A 14,070-nucleotide genomic window follows, 5' to 3' on the forward strand; every position below is an offset into this window, starting at 1 on the left:
TCTCTCTCTCTCTCTCTCTCTCTCTCTCTCTCCCCCTTCTCCCTTCCTCCATACCCCACTGCAACTATGTCTGCAGTTCTATAGAAGTAAGTGAATTTATTTCTTATCTGCAAATTCCTCTTTGATTTTTATCATGTATCCTCTCCTAAAAAAATTGACTTATGGATTTTTGTGTGTATATTGAATAGGAGGAATAGGGTTTGAAATTGAACCATAGGTGTATTACTGTGACAAACAAGGAAACCCGTAGCAATATTCTTCTTGAATGTGTTTTTAATGAGTAGAGCAGCTGTGAAAATAGTGTCAACAAAGCAACATGATGAGTCAGAGTACCTGCAATATGTTTTTCAAAAGAAAACAACAAGTAGGAAGAGAAAGAGGGAGAGTAACACAGATGATGTCCTATAGAATGATAGTGGTGGGTATGCGAGAGTCCCCATGTTGTTACATAATTCCTATCACCTAAAGAAATTAAAGTTCGTTTTACGCATGGCAATGGTAGTATATGATGATCATCACTTGTCAAACAGCTTGGAACAGTACATACCCATGAAAGAAATCAAGTGTGTAATTCCTATAGTCACAATCGAGATCAGTCTTATAACCTTGCAAATTTAATAGCATCATATGTTTTAGAACTTAGGCAGTACTCTTAGGGCTAGGTCAAGCTCTTACACTTGCTTTTTAGTGAAGCCTCATTGTTTGTTCGCTTGGAGTGTCATTGTATGATGTTCTATTCATAATTTTAAATTTAATATATCATTTTATTAGTCCACCATATGACCCCTTAGGTGTCATTAGAGGTTGTATTGTTTCCTAAGAGGTCATATGGTGTCCTGTGACCCCTTAAGGCCCCTCCTCTTTCCCTCCCCCCTAGTCTCCCCCCCCTCTCCCTCTCCCTCTCCCTCTCCCTCCCTCTACCTCTCTCCCTCTCTCTACCTTCCTCTCTCTCTCTCTCTCTCTCTCTCTCTCTCTACATCTCCCTTCCTCCATACCCCTTCTTCTCTCCCAACCCTCCTCTTCTCTCTTCTCTCTCCCTCTCCCTCCCTCTACCTCTCTCCCTCTCTCTTCCTTCCATCCCCCATCTCTCTCTCTCCCTCTCTCTCCCTCTCTCTCTACCTGCAATATGTTTTTCAGAAGAAAATAATAGGTAGGAAGAGAAAGAGGGAGAGTAACATAGATGATGTCCTATAGAATGATAGTGGTGGGTATGCAAGAGTTCCCATGTTATTACACAATGCCTATCACCTAAAGAAATTAAAGTTTGTTTTATGCATGGAAGTGGTAGTATATGATGATCATCACTTGTCAAACAACTTGGAATGGTACATACCCATGAAATAAATCAAGTGTGTAATTCCTATAGTCACAATTGAGATCAGTCTTATAACCTTGCAAATTTAATAGCATCATATGTTTTAGAACTTAGGCAGTACTCTTAGGGTTAGGTCAAGCTCTTACACTTGCTTTCTAGTGAAGCCTCATTGTTTGTTCGCTTGGACTCTCGTTGTATGATGTTCTATTCATAAATTTAAATTTAATATATCATTTTATTAGCCCACCATATGACCCCTTAGGTATCATTAGAGGTCATATTGTTTCCTAAGAGGTCATATGGTATCCTGTGACCCCTTAAGACCCTTCCTCTTTCCCTCCCCCATACTCTCCCCCTCTCCCTCTCTCTCTCTCTCTCCCTCCCTCTACCTTCCCCTCTCTCTCTCTCTCCATATCCCTTCCTCCATACCCCTTCTTCTCTCCCACCCCCATCTTCTCTCTCCCTCTCCCTCCCTCTACCTCTCTCCGTCTCTCTACCTTCCCTCCCCCGTCTCTCTCTCTACCTACAATATGTTTTTCCAAAGAAAATAATAAGTAGGAAGAGAAAGAGGGAGAGTAACACAAATGATTACCTATAGAATGATAGTCGTGGGTATGCGAGAGTTCCCATGTTGTTTAGGAATACCATTGATTCTCACGTGAGGGGTTCAAGAAATGGACTGACTAGGTTCGGTTAGGGTTCTTAGTTCCACCCTTCCCAGGGGGTCAGGTCTTAATCCCTATTTGAATTGAGCTCGAGTGGACCAATGCCTATCACCTAAAGAAATTAGAGGTATCATTAGAGGTCGTATTGTTTCCTAAGAGGACATATGGTATCCTGTGAGCCCTTAAGACCCCTACTCTTTCCCTCCCCCTACTCTCCCCCCCTCTCTCTCTCTCTCTCTCCCTCTCCCTCCTTCCCTCTCTCCCTCTCTCTACCTTCCCTCCCCCCTCTTCTCTCCCTCCCTCTACCTCTCCCTTCCCCCCTTTTTTTCTCCATCTCTCCCTCTCTCTCCCTCTCCTCTCCCTCTCTCTCCCTCTCTCCTCTCCTCTCCCTCTCTCTCCCTCTCCCCTCTCCTCTCCCTCTCTCTCCCTCTCCCACCCCCTCTTCTCTCTCTCTCTCTCTCTCTCTCTCTCTCTCTCTCTCTCTCTCTCTCTCTCTCTCTCTCTCTCTCTCTCTCTCTCTCTCCCTTCCACCCATGTTCTCTCCCTCTCTCCCTCTCTCTCCCTCTCCCCTCTCCTCTCCCTCTCTCTCCCTCTCCCATCTCCTCTCCCTCTCTCCCTCTCTCTCCCTCTCCCCTCTCCTCTCCCTCTCTCTACCTTCCCTCTCTCATCTCTCTCTCTCCCTCTCTCTCCCTCCCTCTCCTCTCCCTCTCCCACCCCCCCTCTCTCTCTCTCTCTCTCTCTCTCTCTCTCTCTCTCTCTCTCTCTCTCTCTCCCTCCCTCCCTCCTTCCCTCTACCTCTCCCTTCCCCCAATGTTCTCTCCCTTAGGTGTCATTAGAGGTCGTATTGTTTCCTAAGAGGTCATATGGTATCTCGTGACCCCTTAAGACCCCTCCTCTTTCCCTCCCCCCCTACTCTCCCCCTCTCCCCCTCTCTCCCTCTCTCTCTCTCTCTCTCCATCTCCCCTCTCTCTCCCTCTCCCCTCTCCTCTCCCTCTCTCTCCCTCTCCCACCCCCCTCTTCTCTCTCTCTCTCTCTTTCTCTCTCTCTCTCCCACTCTCCCTCTCCCTCCTTCCTTCTCTCCCTCTCTCTCTCCCTCTCCTCTCTCTCCCTTCCCCCCTCTTCTCTCCCTCTCTCCCTCTCCCTTCCTCCATACCCCTTCTTCTCTCCCACTCCCCCTCTTCTCTCTCTCTCTCTTTGTCTCTCTCCCTCCATCTACCTCTCTCAAGAGTGCGTACGAGGTACTGAAACTATTAGTTCCCTGCACTGCCATATCTTTTTTAAGGCTTAGTAGCGAGTATGTAGTACTTATTACTCATAAGCACGTACAGGGTACTATTCCCATTATTCGATACCCTGTGACAACATTTTTAGGCTTAGTAGTGCGTACACGCTACTTATCAGCCCAGAATGGGAAAAAAGAATACTGTTGGGCTTTTCAACATTTTATGGTCTAACAACACGTATGCAGTTATCAATGTAGCACGTACACAGTTTAGAGACATAGTTTTAGTTTCCCAAGAGCCTCAATGGCCTCAAAATAATTTTTTGAGGTTGTTGAAGGCCCCACTGGAACTATGTCTGCACTTCTATCACTATTGTATACATAAAAGTAAGTGAATTTTTTGTTTTTGCATGATTTCAAATGATTGAATTGTTGTTTTTAGTAGTTTTTTGTTTTTGCATGGTTTCAAATGATTGAATTGTGATTGTTTAATAGTTTGATTCCAAAAAATAGTGATAAGATGCATATTTATGGTTATTTGTTTATTTATGAACTTTTCTTTACATATATGTAATATGATTCTATTTAGGTCAACCAATCTCAACCATGGGAAAGAACAAGTGAGAAATGATGGAACAACGAGAGGCTCAAAAGGAAAGACAAAGGTGGCGTATGAAGAAATTGAGTGACATAAGAACAATGGGAGAAGAAGGTATGTCAACCTCAACATCTCAATTTGATTTACCAAACAAATATAATGCACCTAATGCAATTGAAGAAGAAACATTTGATAATTTACCATTTGAACCTAATGCAATTGAAGAAGAAACATTTGATAATTTACCATTTGAACCTAATGCAATTGAAGAAGATACCACATTTAATAATCAATTAAATGACGAACATATTACACCTTCTCTACTTGATGAATTGAATGTACATAATGCACTGATGTTAACACCTCCTAGAATCATTTGTAGGAAACCAAAGTATCTAATTAACATTGATGAGAATATATTGAAGTCAATGCCCAATAAAATGAATGAACGAACTTTTAGGAGAATGCTTAAAAGAATATGGCAAAACTATTTTATAAACTTAAATCAAATCGCAAGATGTCAATTAATTGTTCAAATGATTAAAAATTTAAATTTTAGAGAGACAATGAAAGTTCTAGGCCTAAGATCATCTGAAAATAATAGTGAAAGAACTATTGTCAGAAATCTATTTGATGCATATCAATCTATTGGTTCAAAATCACGTAGTAAAGATTCTAATGCTACTCGACGTGTCATTACATCAACCATAATGAGCAAGAAAATAAAAAAAGATTGTTTGATAAGCAAAACAAGTAAGTCATTAAATGCTAGTAGAACAACATTAAGTAAAACATTAAAGAGGTGAGAACAAACAGAGGAACCTAACAATAATTCTCTTTGGGCATTCTTGGGTAGACTACCACGCAAAGACAAGGTTGTTGTAGATGCACTAAAAACATTAATTAAAATTTTTTGGCATGACAATACAAGAGTATCACCCAACCAAAGAGATGTTGTTAGAAGGTGAATTGGGTCTAAAAATCATGAGCCACATGCGAAACACTATTTGGATATGACTCAAACTAAATTTTATGAACGATTCCTTCCAAAGTTTCCTCAAATAAAAATTTCTCAAAGATTGTTTGAAATGGCAAAACCTTTTTATATCAAGATTAATCATGTATGCACCACGTGTTGTTGTAGGATGCATATTGAATTTTCCATGCATTATGATATTTTTCATCATATTTGTTCTACTTTGCAAACTAATGATGTTTTGCAAGAATGCAATATACAAGCACCTCCTAAGTCAGCAAAAGAATTTATTTCAAGTATGTTATGTAATAGACATGATGGTTGCATTTATTATATGATGCCCTGTTTGGAGGGTTCTTGTGCTATATGTGGTGGTTTGCAATGTTTACCAAGATGCATACATTTGGAGAGCACACATGAAATTGGTATGAAACTAGTTTCTTTCAGAAAATAGAAGACAGTCACATATGGAGTTAAAGATGGAAAAGATTTGAAGAGATGTGAGTTAGTGAAAAATGATATATGTGTAGCTCAATTTATGAGTACATAATGCATACACATAGAGCTCAATGGTTAGATGAGAAATTCAAGTTGTGTAAGGACACATTTCCTCTTGGCCCCATTGTCTCTATCATTGATTTCGCTGAAAATTATACACTACAACCTCAAAATGAAGTGCAATCCATGTATTATCACTCTACACAAATTTCTATTTTTGTACACATAGCATTCATGCATGCAGATGATAGCATAGAGGAGGAGAGAAAGCTTGTAATAGAGTATCACTTCTACATAAGTGATGATCATACTCATTCATCAGAGTTTGTACAAGGATGCTTTAGATTTTTCTATGATAGTTTAAGGGAAAGAACATACGATACAACTGACACTTAATATGCTTAGATAATTGCACCACACAATTCAAGAATGCAAGGATGTTTTATTGGCTAACAAGGATGCATGTGACAAGCAGTGTACAACATTTTTGGAATTTCATTGAGGTTGGACATGGTAAGGGAGAGCACGATGGTGCAAGAGCATGTGTGAAAAGAGCCCTAGCTAAGTACGAAGGTGGTGCTGAGTTGGGAGATGCAAAAACAATTGTGTGGTGGTGTAAGTCTATGATGGGTCCAGGTAATCTAGGTACGTCATTGGTTCATAGATATTTTTGGTTGATTACTGAATCTAACATTGAAAACTATCTAGATTGTTGTACAGTTGCAGGATCGAGTGATGTGCACTCATTTATGAGTTCAAATTCAAGTTCACTGGTAATTTATATGAGACAGATGGTATGTTTTTGCTCTTCATGCATGTATTGGTTGTGGGAAGAATGTGAATTAGAAGAGTGGATTGACAAATGGTCTTGTAGACCATTGGTTCCCATTGATTCATATCAAATTCCCAAAGCACTACAATTGAGCCAGATGGAGACATCGGTGGATTTTGACCATGTATCCAACCTAGTGGATTCAGGTGATTTTTTGAGTTAATTTTTTTGCAAGTATTCTTTTTGGTTCATTTTGTTGTACATCATACTTTATTTTTGGTATTAATTAACACTTTATAAAATGTAGGTCATGTGTATGGAGTTCTTGCAGAAGAGAACAATGAAGAAGGAATAGATTACTATTTGTGTCATTGTGTTGAGCCAAAAAGAAAATTGACAACCACAATCATTGATGAAGAGGGTATTGAGTACCCAATAGGGTCTATTTTCATGACAGGAATATGGCTTCAGAGATACCCTATCAAGAATTATGATGTTTGGTTGTTCAAGGACTTTGAAACACACAGACATATTCTTCATTTCTCTAACCTTGTTGTTTCAACAAATATTCATTTGATGAAGTATTGTGGTAGACCTCATAACAAGATTTTATGGAAAGTTCATGAATCTGACCATGAGGTAATACTTGACACAATATGGGTTAGAGCTGATCCTGAAGGCTCACTTGATTGATTCTATGGTTCAGAGTAGAATGATTTTGAGAATTTTGTATAAATCATCGACGAATTGTTCTATATTCATTTTTTGTATATATAAATGCCCATGAGCTAATTTTTACATGTTTAGGGGCATAATTTTGTATATTTAAGTGGCAATGAGCTGATTTGTACATATGTACATGCCAAATTTTGTATATTAAAATGGCGATGAGTTGAATCGTACATATTGTAATGCCAAATTTTGTATAAAAGCCCATGAGAAGATTTGTATATTAAAATGGCGATGAGCTGAATCACATATATTGTAATGCCAAATTTTGTATAAAAGCCCATGAGATTATTTGTAAGACAATTTTTTGTATAATCAAATAGCCAAGAGCTGATTTGACCATATTTAGAGGCAAATTTTTGAATATATGACAATGTTTTGTGACTAAGTTTTGAGTATATGTGATGTGTCCCTAGTCAATCAAGAGAATTCATTATCAGGTCTTAGGGTCATAGATTGAGACTAGATACAATTTGAGCAAAAATTGTCATTGTTGTCAAAAAAAATGTTAGAAAAGTTGTCAAGCAACTTCTACATTGCGTCGGTAGGGTATGACTCTCGACATTATGGTGCTTTGGGATGCATGACAGGGCCATGCCTAGTGTAAACCTGCCCACCCGAACACGCTCATGACATCGGTTTGTGCACACGAGGAACATAAGCAATTCTAGCCAATCTTGCAACTTTTCCTTGCAAGCAACTAATGGTTTTTTGAGTAGGCAAAAAAAGGCTACTAATTGAAAATGGCTTCGAGTCATCAAAAACTGAGATAGGCCATTGTAGAGGAGCCTCATGGGACCCTACGAGATCAAACGGATTGACCATATGTGTCGTGGATTGGATGAAACTGTCCGTCAAATTTTGATAATTTTTTGGACTCAGGGCACTTGAGAGATCTCACTGGTGTGCATGATAGGGCCACGCCTAGCATAAAAATTCCTACCTGAACGCACTCACAACATCAGTTTGTGCACATGAGGAATAGAATCAATTCTAGCCAATCTTGCAACTTTTCCTTGCAAGCAACTGATGGTTTTTTTAGCAGGCAAAAAAATGCTACTAATTGAAAATGGCTTTGAGTCATCAAAAACCAAGATAGGCCATTGTAGAGGAGCCTCACATGACCCCATGAGATCAAACAGGTTGACCGTATGTGTCATGGATTGGAAGAAATAGTTCATCAAATTTTGACAATTTTTTGGACTTAGGGCACTTGAGAGATCACATCGGTAGAGTATGACTCTCGACATTCTGGTGCTTTGGGATGCACAATAGGGCCATGCCTAGCATAAACATGCCCACCTAGATGCGTTTGTGATGTCGGTTTGTGCACACAAGGAACAAAATTAATTCTAGCCAATCTTGCAACTTTTCCTTGCAAGCAACTGATGGCTTTTTAAGCAGGCAAAAAAATGCTACTAATTGAAAATAGCTTCGAGTAGTCAAAAACTAAGATAGGCCATTGTAGAGGAGCCTCACGCAACCCCACGGGATCAAACAGATCAATTGTATGTGTCATGGATTGTAAGAAACAGTCCGTCAAATTTTGACAATATTTTGGACTCAGGGCACTTGAGAGATCGCACCAGTAGGGTATGACTCTCGACATTATGGTGCTTAGGGATTCATGACAGGGCCATGCCTAGCATAAACATGCCCACCCAGACGCGCTTGCGATGTCGTTTTGTGCACACGAGGAACAAAATTTGACCATTGCGAGCGTGAGGGTGCTCTCGCACCAAACACATTGTTGTTTATATTCATATTGTCGATTTTTGTTGTTTATATTCATATTGTTAATTACATATGCAAATATTCATTTAAATTTAAAAAAGGGCAGCCACCAAATACAAAGAATACACAATAATGAACTGAATACAAGGAGTTTTGTAGGGTTAATTCAACATTTTAGAAATTTTATCAAATCATATTCCATGATTGCAATGCTTTATATCATATATTTTTGTTTTTTATATTCATATTGTTGATTACATATGCAAATATTCATTTAAATTTATAAAAGGACAACCAAAAAATACAACGAATACAAAATAATGAACTCATTACACATTTATTGGATCAAATATCGATATTTATATATATTAAAAAAGGCATGTCTGCGAAGTCAATACAAGTATTACAAAAATGTGGCATATGCCATGTCCAAATCGATATACAATAAAAATGTAGAATATATCTACATGTATTGGTCATTCTATGACCAAAACTAACACTATATGATCCTAAACTTGTGGTGGATCATCAAAATGAAGCCTCTTTGGCGTAGTACATGGCTCTGTAGATGGCTGCAAAACCACAATTCAAAAACCAAGTTAGAATTCTTTTGTAGAAAATAGTTCACAATTAACATCATAACTATGCATTTAACTTTAATTCCTTTGCAATTGAAATGTAGATTACCTCATCGGCTAATCCAGGAGCTAATGTCTTCGCTCTCCTCTCCTTGTCACTCTTAGGAGTTTTCTTGAAGACATACTTAAATTGATCCATGTTATGGCCGTACCGCGAAGGAGTCTATTGTAGATTAAATGTACAATTAATACAATGTACTAACATAAATATATCAAAAACACTTAAAAGCTATAATATAGAGAACAATGACATACCTATGCTTGAGATGCTTCTCCAATAGACTGAGGATGGCTCACCATCGATGTAGAAACTGACGTTATTACCTATACAAAAAATGTGCAAAGATTAAATACAATTAATATAATGATAAGTATTGAAGGTTGAAAACAATTAATTTTACATATCAAACAAAAGTGTACCAGATCCTGAGATGCTTCTCTAGTGCAAGGAGGAGGGTTCACCATTGACGAAATAGGTATGGATATTTCCTATATGAAAAAATTATAAGATTATGATATATCACAAGTTCACATGTATGCATACATATAATCATGAAATCAAGAAAATAAAGTAGAGATACATACCTCCACCATCTCTTGATCCGCGGAATAAAGTGCATTCAACATATCCACAAAGTTCAATGGCCATTGTACATGTAAAATAGACAAAAAACACTAATCAATCTACAAACCCCAACTAATACTTGATTTCAACATTTTCAAATAATTGTACAACTAAAAATGTGTTCAATTACCTTCTTCACACGTTTTGGCATCTTTGAGGAATTATTTTTCTTAGGACGAGCCCTAGACGCAAAGGGGGTACCCTTAAAACACAAAATTAACATGAGATATTAGTACAGATAATAAATTAAACATAATTTTAAAAATGTAAAATGAAATGACTTCCATATTCCATAAAAACAATACATAAAAAGAGTCGTACAAAATATGATACCGTAAAGCCTTGTAGGCCAAAATCAATCGCTGAGAGTGTGATGTCATCAATCTGGGACATTTCATCCCCTGTCAACACCTACAAACCATAAATTGGACCAAGCATTAAAGATAGTTAGTATATCTTGTATTTTTTTGAATTCAAAGTGTACTATTCTATTTTAACATGTTACAAAATTTATACCTCAATCATCGAAGTTGTAGGTATGGTAATTGGGGGAGGTGTATGGGATACCGCTGTTGCATCTTGAAATGCATATTATTTGTCTCAATTTAAATTGATGTATAAATGAAATTTCATTTATGTAATTACAAATTTAAAGTGACTGATAAATAAAATGTTATGAATTCAAATCAACACACCTATGTCTGTGGCTCATGGGCAAACACCGTGTCCATCAACTCATCTATCAGCGCGACATCCTCAACCATGTGAGCCTAACATCTACAATTGCAAATCATGCATAGATGATATGAGTATCCATCTGCATCGGCTGCATCATCTATCCCCGAGCAACTGACACACATATGCTTGATGGGCTCTCTGTCACCCTCTAATGGCTCATCATCCAATACAATAGGGTGTGCTAATGATGTCCCATGCTGGATGATGGCACCAGTCAATGCTGTGGTTGCCTGAAGAGTTTGTAGCTCCATCAACTCTTTCAGCTCTAATGGGATAGCTTGATGTACCTTGGGTTTGGGTACTAGGGGGCGGTGACTCTCCGCGGCTAATCGCCTACGGGCTCCAAGTCTATCTTGGGCAGAGCCACCACCTCTACCATGGAACTCTCTCATGTCAAAATAGTTTGGCCGCACATTTAGCACAAACTGACAATATATTTTTCTCAAAAAATATAATGGCACCTCATAATTATTGCAAGGTGGATCATCAAAGACCATCCACCACCTCTGCAAAAAAAGATTCTTCATCTGCACATTGGTACACTAATGTATGGGAAACCTCTTTGCATTAAGAGGTAATGACTAACTAGTTTTGGGATCAAGAAAAATGGCACATATTTGTTGTTTAGAAATATTTTTGTTTTTTACTCCATTGTATGATAGCCCATTGGCATAGAATTGACGACACCTATCCCTAAAGCTTCCCCATTTGGTAATTTCTATGGAAACAGCTATGGCACCACTAGCTAATGTTTCTAGGCTAGTGGCGAGGGACTGATGATGGTCAAGTTCAGAAGTCTTCAATTTTACAATCAGTCTATTGATTTTAGACGTATTTTGTCCTATCTAATTAATTGATTCTTTCGGTGTTTCGGCTGTGTGATCAAAAGGAGGAATTGGGAGTTGTTCTTGTGTTTTCAGGAGGTGCATTTGGTTGTTCTTATTTTGGATTAGAAGAATCTAGTTTTTGAAACAAAAAATGAAAAAACCTAATCAAAATTAATGAAATTAAATTCAAAATGTAAAAAAAATTGCATAAACCAGAAAGAAAGACAAAAATAAACAAAAACTAACCTTGATCCATAGCTTGGAGGACAAATTTAGCATCCTGTTCACGGTTTAGGTTAGAAAATGGGGAAAAAATGAAGTAAAAAATGCGCTTTACGGGTAAATGAGACCCAATTTTTTTAAAAAAACTTTTTTTTCCAAGCACTGCATATGCAGTTTTATTTGGATTATTAGCGCGTAAGCACTCATTTTCCTATAAGTAGCACATACATGCTAATTTTCCTAGGCGTAGCATGTACGTGCTCATTTTCCTAAAAGCAGCGCGTACGCACTACCTTTTCTAGGCTCGGGAAGAACAAACCTAAGCGCGTACACGAGAATTTAAAATTTTAAAACCGCGTATGCACTGCCTGTTTTTCCAAGTTTTTTTTGGGTGGTGTCCACTTTTCTGACCACCATCTTTGTGCACATGCTCATGTCACATCACACACTCTAGACATTGTTTGTTTGTATTGCATACTCTATGTATTTATCACCCTTTAACACTTTCCTCTTCTTTTCTCCAATTGCTCTCTTCTAGGCAGTTGATGAGCTTGTTTCCATGTCATTCAAGATAATGCCTGCTTGCTTTCTTTTACGAAATTTACTTGCACATGAGTCTTCATCTTGTATCTTCTGCTTCCACATAGATATAAATTTTAATAAACACTTAGATGATAATTAAATAAAATAATCATTTGTAAAGAAAATATTTAGTCATTGGATGTTACATATTATCTAATAGAAAGATCCTAGATCCAACTCTTGGAGAAAGGAAACATGATTGATAAATTTTTTTTTAAATAACACTGAATCAAATAAATTAAAAATGTTTCATGTAATTTTTAAAAGTAGAACTCATGCAATGCTTTCATGCACCGATGGCAAAGCCGTCTGACCCACAACATTATCCATAATAGAACAAATCACTATAATAGGCTATTATAAAGAATCTATACAAAAATATGAAAGAACATTAAATGACCATTACAAACCCATAAACCATTAAATAGTGAAAATAGGTATAAATTTGTAAATGTCTCCCTACAAACACCACAACCATAACCAAAACAAAAAAAAATCTTACCTGCAAAAGCTAAGTAGCTGGTGAGTTGCAAGTCTACAACATCTCTCAAATAATTGAACCATTTCTTAATTTTGTTCTTCTTATTAGTTAATGGATTTAGTTGCATGTACAAGTTTTCTATTTGAAGCCTTTTGTTTCCTTCTACATCATTCTTCATGTCTATAGTATTGGATAGTTGTACAATTTGTGATGCTATAATATCTATGTGACCCTTAATATCCATAGTATATTTAGGCCATTGACTTTAAAACATGTATGCTGCCACTACATCCTTTACACTTTTCTAAAAAACAATTATGCTTTCTTGTAGTTGTATATATGTTGTTGCACATCTAATCACCAAAACTTCTAGTCTTTTCTCTTCCACCTTCTTCTCTATATCCTTCAAAACTTTGGCTTCCAATTTGAAAGAATGTTCCTTAAATCCATTAAGCATCAATTTTTTTTTCTCTAGTCTTGACAAAGACTCATCCAAAAATACTTCTCGAAGTACTTCATGAAGGACTTTCACCGTATCATTAATAAGTTATGATCCCTATATTTGAGAATTAATAAAATTCTTGTGAGTAGAATGGTGAAGTTTTTCACCCAAACAAATCATATGCAAGGGAGACAATCACTTAAGGTCCATCTGATCTTGAGACATTGATGCCCACTTTAGCATGTCACATTCTAAATTAACAAGACTAGGACACCTTAGGTGCCTTGGTACTCGTGATTGGGACCCAAAATATGACCCCTCATTTTTTCCCTCATGTGTGAGAAAAAATTCAAACACTTTATGTATGATTAGGTATAAAAGGAAGCCTACCCTATCGTTTGGAGGGGTCTACCTACAGTTCAAGTGATCTCTTAATTATAAAATCAATTCAATTCCAAGTGAACAAGCAATCAAGCATTCATCAAGCATTGAAGGAGAATTCAAGTTAAAGCACAAAATTTTTTATCAACAGTCTGCATGACATCTAGAAACCTTGTGTGAGGATTCAAGAAAGATTCATCAAGGTATCATGTTCAAATTTAAGCATTTTAAATTAGATCTAAAGGGATCATTTTAAAGAGGGAGGAAGAGAGATCTTTTCCTAAAGATGTCCACCTCCAAAAATAGAGGAGATATTTAATAAACATATCATCTTTTAAATTAAGAAATGGGTAGGAGATTAAGAATACAAACCTTCCATATTGCACACTTCAAGGTATATTCAAACCTATTTGACCTAGGAAATCCCCCATCATTTTCGTCATTTTGTGTGTAGGAAATTGATTATGGAGTTACGTGTGAAGAATTTGGCAAACTAAATGATGACAATCAAACTCAAATTTTGATGGCACGAAAAGCAGAAGAGTAGGCCAATTCCATACACCTTCCTTTACTATTTTAAAAATATCATTGACCAAACTATTGTGCAGAAGTAGTATGGAGTGCA

The sequence above is a fragment of the Cryptomeria japonica genome, chromosome 8, assembly GCF_030272615.1.
Source record: "Cryptomeria japonica chromosome 8, Sugi_1.0, whole genome shotgun sequence".
NCBI lineage: Eukaryota > Viridiplantae > Streptophyta > Pinopsida > Cupressales > Cupressaceae > Cryptomeria > Cryptomeria japonica.